Here is a 20,564-nt window from a genome sequence, read left to right on the forward strand (position 1 = left end):
CCCAGCTCCAGGTTGAGCTGTTGTTCAGCATCTTAGCTGTGGAGGGCAGTGTCACTGGCCCTCATATGTGGGATCCGAACCGGGGCCCTCTGACATCCCAAGCCAGCTCTTAACCATCGCGCCACTCGGCCGGCCCCTATTTTGCTTTTTATATCATTTTGATTTTTCAATAAGGTGAATGTGTTACATATTTAAAAATGCATTTTAATGTAAAATGTTGCCTGGATTCTTTCATTTATTTATTTTAGTTTTCCTTTCCTTATTATTAATTTATCCCTAAACTCTCCGATCGATCGATCCTTCCTCTCCACATGGGCAGATGCATTGGGTAGCTGGGCAGGGCCCTTCTTCTTGGAGACACTGTTCCCGAAGGCCTTCACCCCTCTGCTTTAATCCAGGTTGGTAGGTCTTTAATTCAAGGGCACAGTGGCAACCTCGGAGCTTCCTTTCATAAATAATCTGGGAATTCCCTTCCCCTCCTCCCTGTGTTAGAGCCCTGTGTCCTGGATCCCATGTGCCGTTTTTTCTCTGTGTGTACTTCTCATTCATTTGTGGAAAGACCGCCAAGAGCTTCCTGAGGTAACACTGCGTGGGAAGGAAAGCTGTGTGTCGCTGAGTGGCTGAAAGTGCTCTTTATTGCAGCCTTGTTCTTCTTCGCCAGTTTGGCTGGGGGTAGAATTTTAGGTTGGAAACGTTTTCCGGCAGGATTTCGAGGTCCCTTCCTTTCTTCTGGTCCCCTTGCTTCCAGTGTTGCTATGGAGAAATCTAAGACTCAACAGATGCCTGATCCTTTGTATGGATGCACTATTACTCTTGTTTTACAGTTTCAGTTCTTAGAAAGTATCTTGTGTCTGTTACCTTTTTTTTTTTTTTACAATTTCTTCTACTCTCCACATTATTCCTTTTTTGTGTTTTTTATTCCTATTTTCTTGTGATTTCTTTTTCTCTGTGTGCTTTGTCTCTGTCTTTTCCTACTGGAGGCTTCCTCCAACATCAGCTTCCTGTCAATCCTTGGTTACCCATTCTTATTTCAGCACGAGGCACCAAAAAGCTGTAGGGTAACTGCGTGTATGAGCCGGGTTTGTGATTGTACCCCGCTGGAATATTAGCTCTTCAAGGCAAAGATCTATGTCAGTTTTGGGTTTGTTTTAAGATTTTATTGGGAAATTGGGGGAGGGGAACAATGTTGGGGAGTTGGGGAAGGGGAACTGCCAAGTTGTTGTTCTTCAATCTTTGTTGTGGAGGGCACCAATCACCATCTGGCTTCCTGGCGGCAGCTCGTGGCCTTTAAGCTCAAGGTGCTGTGTTCAATCTTACTTGCGTAGCCACCATCCCATGTGGGTGTCAAACCAGCAGCCTCATTGTTAAGAGTGCACACTCTATCCTCTGAGACATCCAGGTGGCAGCTCAGCTCAAGGTGCCAAGTTCAGTCTTAGTTGTGGGTGGGCATAGCCCACTATTGAACAGGCAATCTTGTTGTTACACCAGTTGAGCCATCCTGCCACCTGTTGGGCTCAGCTCACTGCTTGGGCTCAGCTTACTGGCCCATGTGGGAATCGAACTGTGGCCTTGTTGCTCAGAGCTCGTACTCTTTTTTTGTTTTCTAAAGGTTTATGCATCAGTAATACTGATAGTTAATTGCTGAGTTGTGCTATTTATATCCTGTCTTTTTTTTTTAAAGATTTTTATTGGGGAATTGGGGGAAGGGGAACAGACAAGTTGCTGTCCTTTTGTTCTTCAGTCTAGTTGTGGAGGACGTTGCTTCACTGGCCCAAGTTGGCACCATCATTGCGCTCTTCCCGGGCGAGGCAGATCAGTCGCCGGCTTCTGGATGGCCACTCACTGCGGCTGCTGGCCGCTCACGCTGGCTGCTGGCTACACGGTAGCCCATGGCAACCCACTGTCACAGGGGCTGCAGCCTACACTGCCTTCGCCAGAGACTCACGGCAGCCCAGCTCCAGGTTGAGCTGTTGTTCAGCATCTTAGCTGTGGAGGGCAGTGTCACTGGCCCTCATATGTGGGACCCGAACCGGGGCCCTCTGGAGTCCCAAGCCGGCTCTTAACCAACACGCCACTCGGCCTGCCCAGAGAGCTCGTACTCTTAAGCCAACTCTTAACCAACTGAGCCACTCGGCCGACCCTTATGTCAGTTTTGTTTACAGATCGAGTCCAAGCATCAAGAATATTGTATGGCACATAGTAGGCGCTTAATAAATATTTGTGAAGGGAAGGAAGGGAGGATGAGAGGGAGGGAAAGATGGAAGGAGTGAAGGGTGCAAGGGAGAAGTCTAAGAATATCTAGTGGCTTGCTCATCTTTTCAAAAGGTTGCCCTTTACTCTGGGACTTTTTCCAGAAGAGTCCTCTAATCTCCTTCCTGGGAGTACAACCCTGGTTTTCAGGAAGCAGGCAGGGACAGGGGCAGGGGTCTCACCATTCAGCTTGCAGATTGTTACTTTTATCTGTATGCTCCTTTTACCTATTTTGCTTGGTGTTCCTGAGGCTGGAGTCATGCCCTTCCTACTCTTTTCAAATCCTGCTATATGCTCGGCACTATTCTCTACAATAGGGAACAAAGTTCCTGCCCCATGAAGCTTACAATCTCCTGGGGAGAAACATAACATAGACAGAATATATCTATATATATGTGTGTGTGTGTATATATATATGTAAATATGTATATCTCTGTGTATGTATATATATATATATGTGTGTACATGTATATATATACATATACACACACATACACATACACAGAGGGTGCCAAAAAATTGTATACACATTTTAAGAAAGGAAAAAACGGTATTAAAAGTGTAATACTCAATATATACCGATAACGAAAGATGAATACAAGTCACGTTTGACTTCTGCAATTATAGGAGGAGCTCAAAGGGGTTACCATCAATGTAATTTTAATACAGTTTTTTCCTTTCTTAAAATGTGTACACATTTTTTGGCACCCTGTGTGTGTGTGTGTGTGTGTGTGTGTGTGTGTGTGTGTGTGTGTGAATGTCAGGGAGTGACAAATGCCATGAGGAAAGATAAAGCAAAGTAAGATGAAGAGGAACAGCAGTGTGTGTGTGAGCTTGCGCACGGAAGCTCGTGCATGCTGGAACCATCAGAAGGAACCTCTCGATGGAGGTGACATTTGAATGAGTCAACTGTATATCTTGGGGAAGGAATTCCTCAGCCTGAGGTTCGAAGTGCAAATTCCCTGAGGCTGGGGCACAGCTCAGCTGGGAGGTCAGGGACATCAAGAAGACTATGTGTCTGGAGAACAGCGAGTCAGAAGGAAGTGGCGTGAGGGAAGGTGGGGAGGCAGCCAAGGCCAGGTCTCAGAGGGCCTGGAAGACCAGTCGGCACCTGGGTTTCATCCTAAGTGTGACTGGGAGCCTCTGGAGGCTTTGGCGGGGGGAGGGGGGGGATCCCTGATAAAATTTACATTTAAAAGGCCCTCCAGGCTGTTGTATCAATAATAGGATTGTAAGGGTGAGAGTGGAAGCTGAAAGATTGGGGGAGGCTCCTGCCCAGGTGGGGGGCAGGGGCCTAGCCCAGGTAGCAGAGGGAAGGTGGTGAGCTGCAGCGGGATTCAGGACAAGGGCGGAAAGCCGGGGGAGGGGAAGGGCCGCCGCCGCCGACTCCTGTTGTGTTTTCGTTTTGGCGGTTTGGTGGTGGTGGTATGTCTTCCGTCTCTGAGGTGGGAGACGCTGGGAAGAAGGATCTGAGTGGCGGCCCAGAGCGTTTTGGCCGGGTTGAGTGTGAGATGCGGCGAGACAGCCTGGGGGAGGAGCCAGGGGTAAAGTGGGCGTGCCCATGAGGTTATGGGTTAGATATTCACTTGTGAGCCCTCGCTTATGGGTGCTGTCACAGCAGGGAGCCTGCTGAGCCACTTAGAAAGCCCAGGCACTCAGGGTAGCGGGGCTGTTCCCAGGAGTAAACTGGCAGGATGCAAACCGGGAGGTATAGGGAGGTGGGAGCAGACAGCACCTGAGAAGGGGGCCGGGTGCTGACTGGGAAGCTCCCTCCCGGAGGCAGCAGTGGGCAGGGGTGCAGCTGCTTAGCTTCTGGGAGTGCAGGAAAGACTTGGGGGGCCTAACTGCCCTGGGCCCCCCTTCCCCAAGCCCACCCTCATGTCTAGCCCCTGCCCATCCTGCCTTGAGAGATGCCTTACTCTTCCACAATCCTAAGACCTCCCTGGGGGAGCCAACAGGCTCCACTCTGGCAAGGTTTCTGTCTGCAGGCACCCACCTTCGCGCTTCGTCCTCTCTCAGAAAACCAGTTCCCACTCCTCTACCAGATGTCCAGTCCAAAATGCGTTAAGCCCCTCATGTAAAGGGGGCTCTTCTCCCATCCATGGGGGAGCTATACTATCATTATATAATGATCCACAGTCATTGTACTGGGGTTTTGAGAGACAGACCCATGTGGTTAACCCCTCACGTTTCTCCAAGTCTTTTGAAGGACAGGATTTGAGGGTCGCCATGGAAAGAGCTGAGGATTCAAAGCCAGACAGACCTGAGTTCAAGTCCCAACTCCATCATTCACAGGCCTGTGAGGCTTGCAGCCACTCAGGGCCGCGCTCTGGATGGAGAAGAAGCCTCCTCCTCAGCTATCAGGAGAGCCTGCTGCCTGCACACTTCACCCCCTTATAAAGCCACCTCCCTAGAATACATAGAAACTAGGATGGGAATAAAAATAGAAAGGGGATGAGAAGAAAAGAGGCAGCCGGCCTGTCGGCTTTGGCCGACCTTTGTCCACCCCCTAGGTCTGGTAAATGCACAGCAATGTTCACGGTCACTTCTTCCTGGGAACTAAGTGTACTTGGCCACGATGCATTTGTGTAACTTCGAAGCACAAGCCAAGAAGTCATATTAATATGATAATTGGGGCCAGATAACAGGGGGAGCTGCATTTCCACTTGGTGATCAGAAACCTAGGGTACCGCAACCCCACGCCCAGGTCCTCTGCGTCCGGGGAACCGCATCCACAGAGGTGGGCGTCGGACTTGACCGCTTACTTATGCTTAATCTCCCCTCCACGACAAACCACAGCTTCCTTCAGTTGATTTACAAACTTCCAGCCAAAAAAGCCCCGAGAGTGTGGCTGTCCTCGGTCGCGACGCCACACGCCACGTATACCCACTGTGCGTCCCGCAGCACACCATCTCACGGGCCATGTCAGAAAGGACCTTGCTCAGGGTCGAGCTTCACAGTACTCATCAGTGCTACAGGTATCCACACATGAAAGCCAACAGCACTTTGGAAATTTCTAGAAGTTTAGAAACATTCTAGTTCTTGTCTGAAAACCCATGTCTTCGTCATAACCGTCTTTAGGGCTCAGGAAACTGATCACAACCCCACGGTCCCCCAGTCAATTTCCATAATGGTGCTGCAACTTCGGGACCCCATGCTCTGTAACAGAGAATTCGGGCAGACGCTGCTGTGGGCCGGTCGCTGACAGAGGCCTAAGGTGTCAGCCCCCGTCCCTGCCCATCAGAAGCAGTGGTGTGGGGGCCTGAAGCATGATGCCACCATGTGCCAGCAGGGTGGCACTGACTCTCCTGAGGATTCTAGGAGGACTCCAATTCCAGCCTTGCAGGGTTAGGGTGAGGGTTAACGTGGCAGGTTGTATACTGTCCCTGTGTGCCTGGTCCTCATACAGTGGTCATCGGTATTATCAATCACCGGTAACAGTGGTGCTGTCTCCTGGATGTCAAGCCAGTGTCCAAATCATGGAGGGCCACAGGAGTGCAGAGGGTGGAGCTGAGCCTAAATTGACTGACGGGGAGGCTTCATGAAGCAAGTAGAACTTAACATAGAGTGGTCAGAGCTCCCAGCTGAATTTGACTTTCAGATAAACAATGAAGACTTTTCCCGTATAAGTATGTCCCAAATAGTGCGTAGGACGTGCTCATACTAAGAAAGCCTTCGCTGCTCATGTGAAATTCAAATTCAACAGGGCATGCCCTGTTTTTATGTGTGAAATCGGGTAAGCCTACACTTGAAGAAAGGGTAACCGAGGCGGGATGGAAGGAGAAGATGGGGACCCTTCCAGGCCAAGCTCAAGAACTGACGTGGGTGTGTGTTTCCATCTGCCAGGTGCCATGCTGGGCGATTTACAAGACACCACAAGCCCCCGTGCGGCGTTTATTACTCCTTATACTTTACAGATGAGGACCTCAGACTCGAGACCACTGCGAGTTGGTATCTAAGCTCAGCCTGGCCTGCCTCGCTGCTAAGCACCTGTTTCTTCCCCGCACCACATCCTGCCTGGGGCAGCGTGAGGACCCCCCTTCATGTGAGAGCCGAACCCAGGCTCTGTGCCAACATCGCCTCATATTTCCCCCCGAGGATCCGTGATGTTTTGTGTGTGTGTGAGATTTCTCTCTGAGAGCTGAACACACAGCGAGGCTCATAGATTGCCACTCCCTTTCACATTTCCATTCTACAGGCTGCATTTTGGACGTCTTTGAATTATTCATACGAATCAAGTGTTCCTTCTGTGCTCAGTCTCGAGTTCCACAATATCCATCCCAGAAACCACCACAGTTACCAGGGTGTCATCAGCCTCCACCCATCAAGTGCCAGGAAATTTCCTAATAAAGGCAAATGGAACCCAAATCATCTTGCCCTCCACAAATGCTATCCCCAAACAAAAGATTTCCTAACAAGGCAGACATTATGCCTATTGTGTATATATCCAAACTACAATCAAATAAAACGCCATTCTCATCACGTTATATTTTGAATTTCATCCATTCTAAATTCAGCGCAATGATGTCTACCTTCTGAGGCAAAGTTCAGAGGCTATGAAATAAAAAAAATATCCGAGTGTGTGATGGCTTTTACCAAATTAGGTCTGTGCCAATGCAGCATCTTTATTGTCTGCAAAGTAATCCTCTTTAAAAAAAACAACAAAAAACAGTTGAATTCAACAAACATTGACCGAGAGCCCAGCCTGGGCACGACGTGGAGCTACAGGGAACAACGCATGACAGCCAAGCGCCGGGACTGCCCTCACTGGACGCGTGACAGGGAGCAGACACATATTCTGTGAAGAAAGGGAAGGAACGGAGTAAACACCGCACAAGATAAAATGTCAGGGGGGGCCAGAAGAGAGAGTGATTCATTCGCCCTGCGGGGAGGTGGTACTGAGCCCGCCAGCATAGATGACTAGGATTGTGACAGCTGGCGAAGGCCCCCCCGGGCCGAGGGAACAGCTTAGGCAAAGGCAGAAGGCCAGGATGTGTGGGAGGGCACGTCAAGGCCATTTCATTTATCAAAATGTACGCTGCGATATTGTAATGATTGTACGTCATCAAATATTATCACACCTACTTGCTTCAGAAGGAAAAGTCGCATACCTGCCTTATTGGCCCTACAGGCCTGTAACCAATGATTTATAAGTGTAGTGGTTTTTTTTAAAAGATGCTAATATCCCAGACGAAACCACCCTCCCAGGTGGTTTCCATACATTCCAACCCTAGAACACACACCCTGGCTAACAACAGGCCCCTTTTCTTGCCCCTGATTCTTGCCGGCTTCTGGCATCACTACCTCTAAACTCCCTCGTTAACGACACTCCAGGCCACACAGGCACACATATTACCGGCTCCCTATCCATAGCGCCAGACAGGAAACACATTTGCAGGATTTTAAACAATTTTAAAATGCGCCTTCAAATTTTACAACTTGCTTTACTTGCCCGGGGGAGGAACCAAGCCCCTTGTATAAATATCACCCCAAACAGGCCTGCTCCGCACCCCACCCGGCTCGGCGATCTTGGCTTTTTTAGGGGAGGCCCAGCGTAGGTTTGGGGGCTTTTGTTTATTTTGATTTTTCTTTTTTTTTTTTCATTTCATCTGTGTCTTCTGTGGTCCCTGGCTGTTTCAGTCATGTTTATTTTATAGGCACTCTCCCAGTAGCCAGTGGGGGAATGTTTCGTGCTCCTCAGAACACCAGCCTCACAAGCAGCCCAGGACAAATCCATTTATCAGCTTCCGGGTGGGCCTATGAGGAAACATCTCAAGGAAAAGTTTCCTGGCCACGAATCCGACAGTTCCCAGAACCAGGGCAGCTGTGGGCAAAGGAAAGGCCCTCTCTCCATAGCAGGGACGTGGGGGGGGGGACCTGGCCCAGGGCCTTTATCTGCAGGGGAACCCTCAGGATGTCTATAAGGAGAAAGAGGAGAGAGTTGTATTGAAACAGGAGCCCAGGGACAGATGGGGACGAGGCTGAGAGAGGAGGTCTTGGTTATGTCCTCAGCCTGGTAGAAGGGTCTGGGCAGAAGCCCCGTAAGTGGCCTTGATAAGGGGCCTCGCTCGGGGTCTGATTCTAGGCCTTTGGTGACAGTGCGGCCCAAAGGTGGAGAGAGGACCCGCCACCAACTTGCCTTGTCAGGAGCGCAGCTCTGCAGGTGCTGGGGATGTGGCGGCTGTGTCCTCAGCCTCCACGTCATCATCCTTGGCTGCCCTCACCTGGGGCAGGGCTGGTCGTTTGTTCTGCCCCAGCCTTCTGCAGGGGGACTTGGCTGGGCTGCTGTCCCAGAAAGGGCTGTGGCGAGATGTTCACCAAGAGCCTAATGGCTTATGTTGTGCTGTGGTTGAAAATCATGGGGCAGCCAGGAACGGACACTATCCTAACTGTTGGAGGGACTGAGGAAGCTCCCAGTGGCTCCGTGTCCAAGTCCTCATCCTCAGAGGGCTGGAAATTCCCCTGCAGAACAGGAGAGGTGGGCGACTTGCAAATCCACGCTCCATCTAGCCCCAAGGAGGCCTGTCGGGCCTCGCAGACAGAAGCGGCTGCCCGTGAAAGCTGAAGAGCTGACACACCAAACCGCACATGTGGAAACGCTGGCTGCCCTTCCTGGGAACCTGGACAGAGGTGACAGGAGGGGAGAGGACGATTCCTGCCGCCACACCCCCGCCAGCAGAAAAATGCCACAGCACTCAGCAAGGACACCCTGGGGGCCCATGGAAATGTTCTATGGGGTCCACCAGCAATAGGTGAGGGGGTCCTTGCAGGGGGCTGAGGTCCTGTGTCAGCAGGTAGGAGCAGAAGCCCTTTGTATTGGAATTCATTGCCGCCACTGTGAGCCCTCTGCAAGAAAAATCATAATTACCATCATAATAGCTAATCCCAAGGTCTTCTTCTATGCTGGCTTTTCTAAGTACCTTGCATACATTATTTCATTTAATCCTCACCGTGATCCTTTGGTCAGGCACTATTATTATCATCCTCCTCATTTTACTTATTTATTTAATTTAAAAAATTTTTATTTTTTTTTAGCTGAGTCATCTTGCCACCTGTTGGCAGCTCAGCAGCAGCTCACCCTCAGGCCAGGAATCGTACCAGCGACCCTGTTGCTCAGAGCTCGCACTCTTGAGCGATCTCTTAACCAACGGAGCCACTCGGCCGGCCCTGATCCTCCTCATTTTATAAGTGAGGAAACTGAGGCCCAGCTCACAACCCAGGACCTGACAGAGCTGGAAAGTGAACCCTCCCAGGCTCTCAGCTAGGGCAAGGCCTGGGAGCAGGTTGTCCTAACTTCCTTCCAATACCTCGCAGCCCTCCCACCACCTCCCTACCTGCCCCACTCTGAGAAGTCGCTCCCCTTCACCAAGATGGACTCCTACCCGCTGCCCACATGTTTGTCCTGGGGCCTATCCCTCAGTTTCCCCAGGCAGCTCCAGCTTCTCTCCAATGGGCCTCTCCTCTGTATCTACATCTGGGCCCAGGTTTCGCCATCCAAAAAAAGTCCCTCCCTCCATTCTGAAACCTTCTCAAGCTACCAGCCTCGCCCAGTTGACATCTGCTTATTTGCTTGCCAGCTTCCTTTCCCCCATCTGGGGACAGAAGCCCGCTTTTCCTTGGGGATTCCTCATCCTCAGTCCACTTCTCAGGTCCTGAGCCTGGCCAGTCTCAGCACAGCAGCCCCAGGCCACAGGACAGTCCTCCTCGGACCCTGGCTGTGGAGGTGTTCTCCTTCTTCCGGGGTGACAAAGGGGCTGGGGTGCCAGCCGGAAGCCTATGTTTGGCCCCCCCTGACAAATATACTGGGTCCTCTCTTTTATGACTCCTGCTGGCTTCGTGCAGACACTGTGTTTACAAGCCAGCCCTCCACTCTCTGAGCTCACTTCCAGGGCCTCAAATCCAGTTCTCTGCTCCGTCTCCACACCTCTTAACTCAAAGCACTGTCCCCAGGCCCAGTCCCTAATATGCAGCGTCTTCTCGACCCACTCCCCAGGCGTCCCCAAGCACTTTAAGCTTAACCTGCTAAAAACAGGACCCCCTATTCTCCCCCAAAACACCAATGCAACTGACTGTGAAAAATAATAGAAACGGTGCCGCTTTAAAAATGGACCTGGAGCCGCCATCCCAGAGGAAAGGCCTTGCACGTGTTACTCGTCAAACCTTTGGAAGGTTAAACTTGGGCCACATCTCCTTAGGACTGGGCCTAAAGCAGCAAGCATTGTATCCCAAACAACTGTTTGCAAAGATAACAAGGAAGCAGATATTAGGATTACAGGACTGAAGAGTGATAAGTATTCTTTAGAATTGGCATCACTAGGTTAGCTTATCTAGAGAAAGTAATCTTGCAGGGTGATCTGATGTAAATTCCTGACTGGGCTGGGCCTGGTGGGTCCTCACCCCCAGGCAGACAGCGTCTTTAGAAAAAGGCTTATCTTTGCCTTAAGCAGCCTGTCCATTGTTTTTGTTGCTTTGACATTCACACACCTTTGAAATAAACCATAACCATCAAGAGAGCACAGAATCTTGTTAACTGTCCTGGAATCCAGTCTCCGCCTTGCTTTCTCCCACAGACTTCCTTACTTTCCCTCCTTAATCTCAAATGCAGAAAACAAACTGCAAAACTGTGAATCACTTCAGATCTTGCTTCCCCGGCATATGTTGTCAGTTTTGGCTCAAATAAATTCTGTCGACATAAGAAAGGTCCAAACCTGTAGAGAATTTTTATGAGTTTATCTGACCCCAACTGATGACAATTGCCTGGGAAGCAAAATCTTGAGGGATTGAGAAAACGCTCCCGAGAATGGCAGTTTTGCGGCTTATTTTATACATTAGACTCAAAGGAGGAGGCTAAGGGGGTTACATGGAATCCATGGGTGGTAGGTTAGGGGGAGTGGGAGAAAGCAACGGGGGGTCTGAGGGATTGGATAAAAAGTAAAAGAGAGAGACACATAGTTCTTTTACATTGTGGGTGCAGGACAGATAATAATATTTACAGCACTTGGAGATGGCATGTGGGCCCCAGGATAACAAGGGGGGCTCTGTGGTCTGGTGCTCTGGTAGGAAGGAGGCTGTGCCCTGAGGGATCTGGAAAAGGAGATTATTCTGACATTTCAAAGGTCTATTATCTTAGATGCAAAAAGGCAATAGTCAGGCTCACTTAAGGTAAAGATTGACCTTTGTCGAGGAAGCTGCAAGCCTGGGATGTGACTACCCACCATGACCCGCTTTTGGTTAGGAATTTTTATGTTCAGACCATCCTTTGTGGTTACTTTGAGTCTTGCCATGCAGGCCTCCCCTGAGCTTGTCGGGTTTAGTATGTGGCCCCTTTTTTCATCCACAACTCCTATAAAAATTCTCTACAGGTTTGGACGTTTCTTACGTCAACACGTCTACGGATGAAATTATTCCCGTTTCCCTTCTCATAAATATCCCTGCCTTCGCCTGCTAATCAGAACACCGTTTGGGTTTCTGCCTGAGTCGGTGCCTCCCGAATTCTTTTGGTTCTCAAATACATGCTCGTTGCCTCTCACGTTGGCCTTCATTATTAGATCCTTCCAGCCTCTTAGGCTCCAGATCGAGGCACCATCGTCGACTCCCTCTGTACCAGCCCAGGTTCTGTCTTGCCAATGACAGAAACTGACTCAAGGCCACTTAAAGCAGAAAAAGGGTTTATTGGGAGGAAATCCAGTAGTTCACACAATGGATGGAAAGACAGGCAGGGAACAAAGCCCATGGGACAGCCAGAACTACCGCCAGGACCACAGAAAAGCCTACCTGGAAATGAATTCTAAACTCCCGGAACCTCTGAGTCTTTCCCTTGCATTCCGAGCCCCGGGGGAAGCATCTGATTGGCTGAGCTCCAGCAGAAAAGGCCTTGCAGAGCATTTTATCCATAGGCTTTCATAGCCTGGCCTCCCACCTGGGCTGCTTGATGCTAAACAGATAACCCGCATCTTCCCCCCACATCCAAACAGCTGCTATATCCTGTAGGGATTGTTTCCATAACTTGCATATCTCTCTCTCTCTCTCTCTCTCTCTCTCTCTCTCTCTCTCTCTCTTTCTCTCTCTCTCTCTCTCTCTGTGTCCCCAGGGACCTGCACCCCAGACTAGCACTCACCCCTCTGTAGGATCAGCTGCCAGAAGGGCTAGATAGTATGGCACTGGCTAAATCAGGACTCTCAACCCAGGCTGCCTGGTTTCAGGCTCTGTGTGACCTCAGGGAAGTGATTGTCTTCTCTGTGCTCTCAGTTTGCTCGTCAGTCAAATGAGGGTAATAATACTATCTGTCTCTTATGATTGTGAAGATAAAGTGCATTAATGTATGCAGTCCTTCAAATGAGCCTGGAGTAGAGACTGTGTCCCATAAATGAGAGCTGGTGCTATTCTCCTGAGGGCACCTTGTCCATCATCCACTCCTGAGTCACCTAACCGTCCCCTTCTCCTGCCTGCCCTCAGGCTGTTTCCTGATGACATACAACCCCTCGGCTGGTCTCCGAGGCCCCGAGGCTGGGCTGCATGGGCCCAAGGCCTTCTCCAGCCCAGCTGGGATGTCCTCAGTCTCCCTGCGAGTCTCCGCCAGGGTGTCTGCACCACACATGGGGGCTCTGCCCCAGAGGAGCTCGGTTTTCTGGCCCCACAGCACAGCAGTGTGCGAGTCTCCCCCAAGGTGCTCGCCACATGACGCCATGCGTTCCAGCCACTGCATTTGTGCACTCCTGCCCCTCCTCTCGGGGTGCTTCCAGCTCCCCTCCCCAGGCCCAAGCCCAGGCTGTGGCGCCCTCCCCCCAATTTCTAGTCCTCTCCAAGGCGCAGTTCTGGAATCTCAGGATCCAGCAGTGCCTGGCCATGGTGGGTGGTCACCGATGATGCCTAAGCCACAAAAAAGAGCAGGACCTGTGAGGGTGAGGAGGGGCTATATGGAGTGAGGGGACAATAAAGTGACGCGGAGGAGGGACATCAGAGGGACACCTGAGTGACAGCTTTTCTCCATCACCTTCCCTTAGCCCTACAGGTCAGGGGAGTGTGGCCACATCATCCTCTGGGGCACGGGATGCCCTTGCTGGAATGCCATCCCTACCTGGGGAACCCTCAGGTGTGTCTCCCCACTCATCTCTCTGCCCCCACGGGGCCTCAGAGCTCTTGGCTGCTGCGTCCCTGGGGCACTGGTCATGTGCTACCTGGTAGGGTACATATCTGTGTTCCGGGGCTCCTCCTCCCTGCCTTCCCTATATCCTGAGGCTCCCCTGCTCACCCCCAGGATTAGCGTTACCCCTAATCAGCCCAGGAGGGCTCAGGTGGCTGGCCGCGCTCAGCAACAGCCTGCTCTCCAGGTCCTCACAGCTGTCATTTCACTGGATCCCTACAATTCCATGAAGAAAGTCACTGTCTTACAGATGGAATAAAGGGGCGGGGGCGGGCCGGCTGAATGGCTCAGTTACTTAAGAGCTTTGCTCAAGAGTGCCAGCTCTGGGCCGGCCGAGTGGCGCGATGGATGGGAACTGGCTTGGGACGCCAGAGGGTCCCGGTTCAAATCCCACATGAGGGCCAGTGACACTGCCCTCCACAGCTAAGATGCTGAACAGCTCAACCTGGAGCTGGGCTGCTGTGGGTCACCGGCGACGGCGTGGGCTGTGGCCACGCGGTGGGTTGCCATGGGCTACCATGCGTAGCCAGCAACCAGCGTGAGGGGCCATCCAGAGGCCGGCGACTGATCTGCCTCACCCGGGAAGAGCGCAGTGATGGTGCCAACTTGGGCCAGTGAGTCAACATCCTCCACAACTAGACTGAAGAGCAGAACGACAGCAACTTGTCTGTTCCCCTTCCCCAGTTCCCCAGCGCTGTTCCCATATTCCCAATTCCCCAATAAAAATCTTAAAAAAAAAAAAAGAAGAGTGCCAGCTCTGAGCAACAGGGTCACTGGTTCCATGCCCGGCCTGAGCTGAGCTGCCGCTGAGCTGCCAACAGGTGGCAGGATGGCTCAGCTAAATAAATAAATAAATAAATAAAGGGGCAGGCGGGGGGAGGAGCTCAGAGAGGTTAAATAACTTTCTCAAGTCTCGGCAGTTGGGGCTCAAACCCAGACCTCTCCATCACTCTCTCCCTGTTCACAGGTGGCCTTCTCTGGCACCCCCTGGGGTGCCCAGCAGAGTGCCTGATACACAAACCAACTGACCTCAGAGAATGTTTGGTGAAGTGGAAAGTGACCCATTATGTGGACATCTCCTGCCTGTGCCCTGGGGGACCGAATCTCAGGAGGCTGTCCCACAAACCCCCTCAGGTCCCTTCGGGGAGTCTCCTCCCTCTACTCCTTCCCCACCCATGGGTTCTCCTCTAGACAAACTCCCTTCATTTACCCACAGCAAATTCAGCACTTCGTGCCAAGCCTTTCCTCTATGCCCAGGTCAGCGGGGCGGCAAGGTGCCCCACCGAGGGTACCCCTCTGAGTTCTGAATCCCACCAGCTTTCTGAGAGCCTTGCTTTCCTCACCGAGTTAGGCGGGGCGGAATGTGGTGGAGTCTATAAAGATGAAATAGTATGTGATAAAATACGCAGCTGAAAACGCCGGGAGATCGTAAAACGTTACACAACTGTACAGGGTTCCGAGCTGGCCATAACATGACCATTAAACTGTAACCTCTCAAAGATATTGACCAGAAAAAAAATTTACAGAACCACGGGAACAGACTAAGAAGGGTGCCTGCTCCTGAGATCTCACTTCTGGGGGTGACTTTTTTCTCTTCATTTGTGCTTCTCCAAGCTTTCTGCACTGGTCATGTATTTCTTCTGCAATCAGAAGAAAAAAAGTTATATAAAAGTAATGCTTCTGAAATAAAAGTACCTAAACTCCTGCTCTTATACTCTAGTCAGCGGTAGAAGAGGCTTATCAGCTGCCCGGAGAGTGAATGTCCCCAGCCCACCCTCACCCTCACCCTCACCAGGGTCTTCCACCCCGGAAGGTGGGACCTGGGAAAGCGGGGTTTCTTCCCAGCCACAATCATAGGGAACGGGCTCCAGGTCCTGTGACCACCACTCCTCTTCCCAGGCTAGAGCATGCAGCCTGGAGGAAGCCTCCCTGTGAGCCCTGAGCTCGCCACAACATCCCACAGGGACAAGGGCTCTGACCTCCCACCCTCCTGAGCTCCAGACCCGCATCTCCACTGCCTCAGGGACACCTCCACCTGGAAGGAGATTCCAGGCCCCTCGAAAACAACATGTCTGGTAGGCACTGTCCAGTGCTCAGCCCTGCCCCCAGACTCCAGGACTCCAGGACTCCAGTTCTTGGGGGAGAAGGAGGGGGCAGAGCAGATCCCACTGGGGAGGTGGGCCCCAGCCCCAGCCCCAGCCCCAGCCGGAAGCGTCCCTCCTTCACAGAAGTGGGTACAGCCATGGACAGAGAGCCAGTTCTGTCCCCTGAGGGCAAGTTGGCTGGAAGCGGCTGGAAAAGATTTTCTTACCAGATAAAAAGAGCCTTGTGAGAGGACCCTGTGCCCCCACCCCTTCTTCCTGTGGTCCCTGCTGCCAGGGTCATGAGGACAGCAGAGCAGAGATGGACAGAGAGCACAGGGCTTCGGCAACACTGTTGCGCTGCTGCCTTCCTACCTCCGGAGTGCTTTCTCATGGGGAAAAATAAAACCCTTGTGTAAACTGCTAGTATTCTGTTCCTTGCAGCCAAAAGCGTCCCGATTTGATACAAGGACCAAAACTGCGCTTTTCATTCCTCCTTCCCAGGCCTGTTCTTCCCCTCCACTTCCTATCTGTAAGGGGCACTTCTGCCCGCCAAGCCCTCCCCATGCCTCCTTGCCTCACGCCCAGGGTTCCTGTCTGTGGTGTCCTCTGCTGTCCCCGCCTCTGCCACGCCTGAGCTTCAGGCCTTCCTCACTCCCACTGGGACGCTGGCAACTCAGGTCTTAACCAGCCCCCTACCTCTGAGCTACTCACATTCCATGGCTCACAGTGATTTTTCTAGAATACAAATCTGATGATGTTTCCGATGTAAGTATACCTATGGCCTACAGAGTAATGTTCCAACTCCACGCACCATGGCCCCCAAAGCATCCTCTGCTCTTATCTCCTGCCACCCCCCAGGCCCATCCTGTAATTTCAGCTAAAGCAGAGTATCCACTGCACAAACTCACCCCAAACCTCCGCTCTTTGTTCCCTCATCCTGGAGGAATGCCTACTTAGGCTCCAAAACCCATTTCAAATGTCCCCTCCTCTGGGAAGCCCTCCTCACTCACCCCAGATAAACATTCCTCCCTCTGTGAGCTCATGGCCTGTTGTTCCACTTACACCTCTATCATAATTCTTATCTTCTATTCTAATGATATAATTGCCCACAGACGAGATTCCTTTAGGGCAGGGATACATTTCAGAGTCCCCAGCACCTCCCAGTACAGCCTCTGACATGAGCAATTAGTCCTTTCTTGGCGGAAGGGGCAGCTCCAGGGGCAGCTCCTGGTGCGTTCTGTGCACAAACCACAATCCTATCCCCCTCAGCACCGTGCCCCCCTTCTCCTTCCCAGTCCCCAACCTGCCCACCCTCCTCTCCCCTGCAGTGGACCCAAGGGGAGAATTCCACCTCGCCCCACGGAGTCTGTCTCCCTTCCCCAGAGTTGGATGAGGGAGGCAAATCCATTCGGTTCTGGTGACCTTGGCCCTCAGTAAAAATCTAGAAAAGCGGGTGCCCAGATTTCATTTAAAACACAAACTCGCTTACCGTCCTCCACTAAGCCCCCAGCCCCAATCCAAAGCCCAGCCCAGAGTGGGGGCTCCAGAAATACTTGTTGAATGAAAGTCAACCTCAGGCTTGTTTCCAGGTTCTCAGAGCCAGTCAACTCAAGTGCTCAGCAACCTGAGGAGAGCTTGCGTATGTGTGTGGATGTGTTTAGTGACCTCTGTGCTGCCTCATGACACCGGTCAATTCTGAAACACTCCATGGAGTGTTATGCTGCCCTCAAAAATATGGTCTGCAGAGAGTTTACAACATGGGAAATGTCCTCTGTCCTCAAGTTAAAGGGTAACTAGAAATGTTACACTGTGTGAAAGCAAGCAAACAAACAAAATCTCACCAGCAAAGGGCTGGCAGGGAGGGAACCAGGATGTTGATTAATAGTGGCTGGGGGCTCCCCCCTCCCCACACACCACCTTTGTTCTCCTGGTCTCTATTTTCCAACTTCACACATGCATAAAGTAGGAAATAACACACGCATCCCGAGTAAAGTGGGAAAACATACGCTTTATTTTTCAAAATGACATCGACGAAGTGAAGCAGAGGCTGCTCAGGGCTCAGGGTCCCCACCCCCACCCCACTGCCTAGAGACGCCCCCAGGGCCCTGTGGCTCTGGCCTTCCGCTCCCCAAACTACAGGGTGCTCAGTAAAGGAGTAGCAATCAAGCAGCTCGGCCTGGAAATGGTGCCTCCTGGGAAGACGTGCGCCCACAGGTGGACAGCACTTCCCTCCCGAGGCCGGGCCTCCCCCTGGGCACTCAGAAGGCTAATCCTCTCTCAGGAATTCCCAGAAAGGACTCATGAGGGGAATTTCCCAGACAGCAGACAGACAGACAGACACCTCAGACAGCTCCCGCCACTAAGCACAGATGTTTGCCCGGGGCTGGCAGTGCTGAGAGCCTACACATGCGCACAACTTGGCGGTGAGAGGTAGCCCAGTGCCAGAGCCAAGACGAGGCCCGCCTGGGCAGGCTGGGGGCTGGGGTGGGGGAGGGGACAGGATGAGAGCTGAGTTGGTCACCAGGTCATCACCGAGCACACACGTCCTTTTGGTTGTCTGTCTGGATCGTACACTGCTTGCACCTGTCCTCTCCGGCCAGCAGGTGTCGCAGCGGCTCTCGGAGAGTCCGGGCAGTGCGAGGGCTGGTTGTGCGTCTGCAGCCAGTGCTACCGCGCTTTAAGACAAGATAAGGCTGGCTTGTCTATTTCCCCTACTAGTCTGGGTGCTCCCCAAGGGCAGGGATTTTATCTTAAACGCACCCTTCCCTTACCCCCGGTGCCCATTACAACACCCGGCGCCTAGGGGTTCCCCATTAGGTCTGACGAACGACCCCCAAAAGTGCAAATATATGCATAGAAAAGTGACGAGATGAAAGCTGAAGTGAGAGCGTTGGGTACAGCGCCAAGCCAGGCAAGGAGGGCTCCACGTCCCATCCGTGCCCAAATTTCCCCCCACCTCTTCTCTACCCGGCTGGCCCCAGTCCTAGACGCAAGCAGGGCGGGAACGGACGTGGCTCCGCCAGGCTGGGCCAAACGTGCCTGAACCTGCCAGGCCCGAGAGGCGCAGCCCAGGGACCCCACAGGGTCCCGCTCAGCCGACCCGGCTGCCGGAGAAACGGGGGAATGTGCCCCAAACCGTCTCCTCTGGGCCACCTCTCTAATTTAAGCTGCTACTACCCCTCCCCTCTCAAACCCTTCTGTTTCTTTTCAGAGCAGTACGTCCCAAAGAAGTACCTTCACTGAACTGTGATGTCACCCACTCGACAAATATTTACTGACCAGCTTCTACTTGTGCTAAGTGCTGTGCCAGGCGCTGGCGACACAGCAGTGGACCAAAAACATCCCTGCCCTCGAGGGGCTTCGATTCTATGAGACACAGGAGCAGGGATGCGGTGATCTCGCGCGCGGGGGGGGGGTGCATGTGGGAGATCGACACTCAGATGCCCTCCCAGGTGTGAAAACGCGCGAGGCCCCACCCTGGAGCTGGTTGGCGGGTAGACTTCGGCCCCGGCGGGAGGGGCAGGCTGTGCCTCGGGTAAACGCTGGGCTGGGCACGTAGCCTGGGGCAGGTGCGCGCCAGAGGGTGGGGGCGGGTGGGGGCGGCGCGCAAAGCCAGGCAGGGACCCGCCGCGGTGTCGCGGCCGGGCACCTAGTTGGCGCTGCGTAAACATTTAGCGGAGAGTTGGGCCTCCAGCAGCTTGCGCCCCAGGGGTGGGAGCCGACCGGGCCGTCTCCCGCCCCAGGCTCCTCCCCACCGGGTCAGCGCCGGACTAGCTGTGGCGTCCCGGCCCGCATAATTACAGGGGCTGTGGCCAGGCCTGGCAGTAAAAGAGGAGGATGAAACGGCCTGGGAACCGGGGAAGCTAGGCTAGCGCCCGCCGAGCACCCCGGGTGTGCGGCTTCCCGCGCTGCGCAGCCGCGTGGAGGATTGGCCAGGGGTGCGCGCACACTCCAACGCCAACCGGGGGCGCGCGTACAGACAGCCACGCGATCAGACACGCCGGCCACCAGACACGCAGGCACACAGCACTCGACTCTCCCGCGCCCAGACACACACGAGCCCAATCAAACACCTGCCTGCCCGCTCCATCCCACGAGCTGAGAAGCAGACACCCACCCACTAACCCCGCTCCAGACTGCAGCAGACCCCGGCGGGGAGGGGGCACCCCCCACCGCAGTGCAAATTCCAGCGTGTTTGTTTACAGGGCGAGAGGGAGGGGACCGAGCTGGGGCCTGATGACTCGGACTTCCAGCCGCCCTGACCTGGGACACCGCACAAATATGCCCGCCCCCTCCGCACGCACCCTGCTCGCCTGTGCTCGATTACCCTCCTCTTCACACAAACATTAGCATACATACGTCAAAGTTTTCACACGCTTTCCCGCCCCACACACGGCTGTAATAGTATTCACAAATGCTTTCACACTTGCACGCCATCACGCGTATCTGCACATGCCAGCTGTGTGGCTATAAGTGTGTCACCCTTCACGCTCAGATTCTCACAGTCCGTGCTCAAAGCCCTCTCACACGGTACACACGCGTGCTGGCACACATGCATACACACTTGGATGCTCTGGAAACAGGAGCGAACCCCCTCGCGGGCCCAGGATCCCGAGTGTCCCTCCCTCTCACAGCACAGAGGCGCCCTTAGCCCCGGCCGCACACGTTACACACTTGATCGCACAGGGTCGCACTTTATTCCAGGCATCGAGGCGATGACACAATCTAGCGAACAAAGACAACATTGACAAACCCAACAAAAACAAACAGCCGCGTGTGTGGGGAGGGGCAGCCGAGCACAGACTCCGGCGGGGGAGGGGGCGGGGGAGCGGAGTGTGGGAGCGCAGCACCGGAGCCGGGGGGTACAAGGCTCGGGAGAGATGCGGGGCTTAACCTTGCATCCCGCGAGATACGCGCGCGGAGCCGCAAAGCAAGGTCCCGCCCCCGCATGTTCCCAGCGCTGCGGGTGTCGTTGGTCCCCCTCTCCCGCACGGAACTGCGCCGGGGGACACACACCCGCCAACCCACACAGGCCCACAAAGCAGCACGCAGACCTACACGGGAGCGAACGCGCGGCGCGGAGATGC

Source organism: Hipposideros armiger, unplaced genomic scaffold (genome assembly GCF_001890085.2).
Source record: "Hipposideros armiger isolate ML-2016 unplaced genomic scaffold, ASM189008v1 scaffold_378, whole genome shotgun sequence".
Lineage (NCBI taxonomy): Eukaryota > Metazoa > Chordata > Mammalia > Chiroptera > Hipposideridae > Hipposideros > Hipposideros armiger.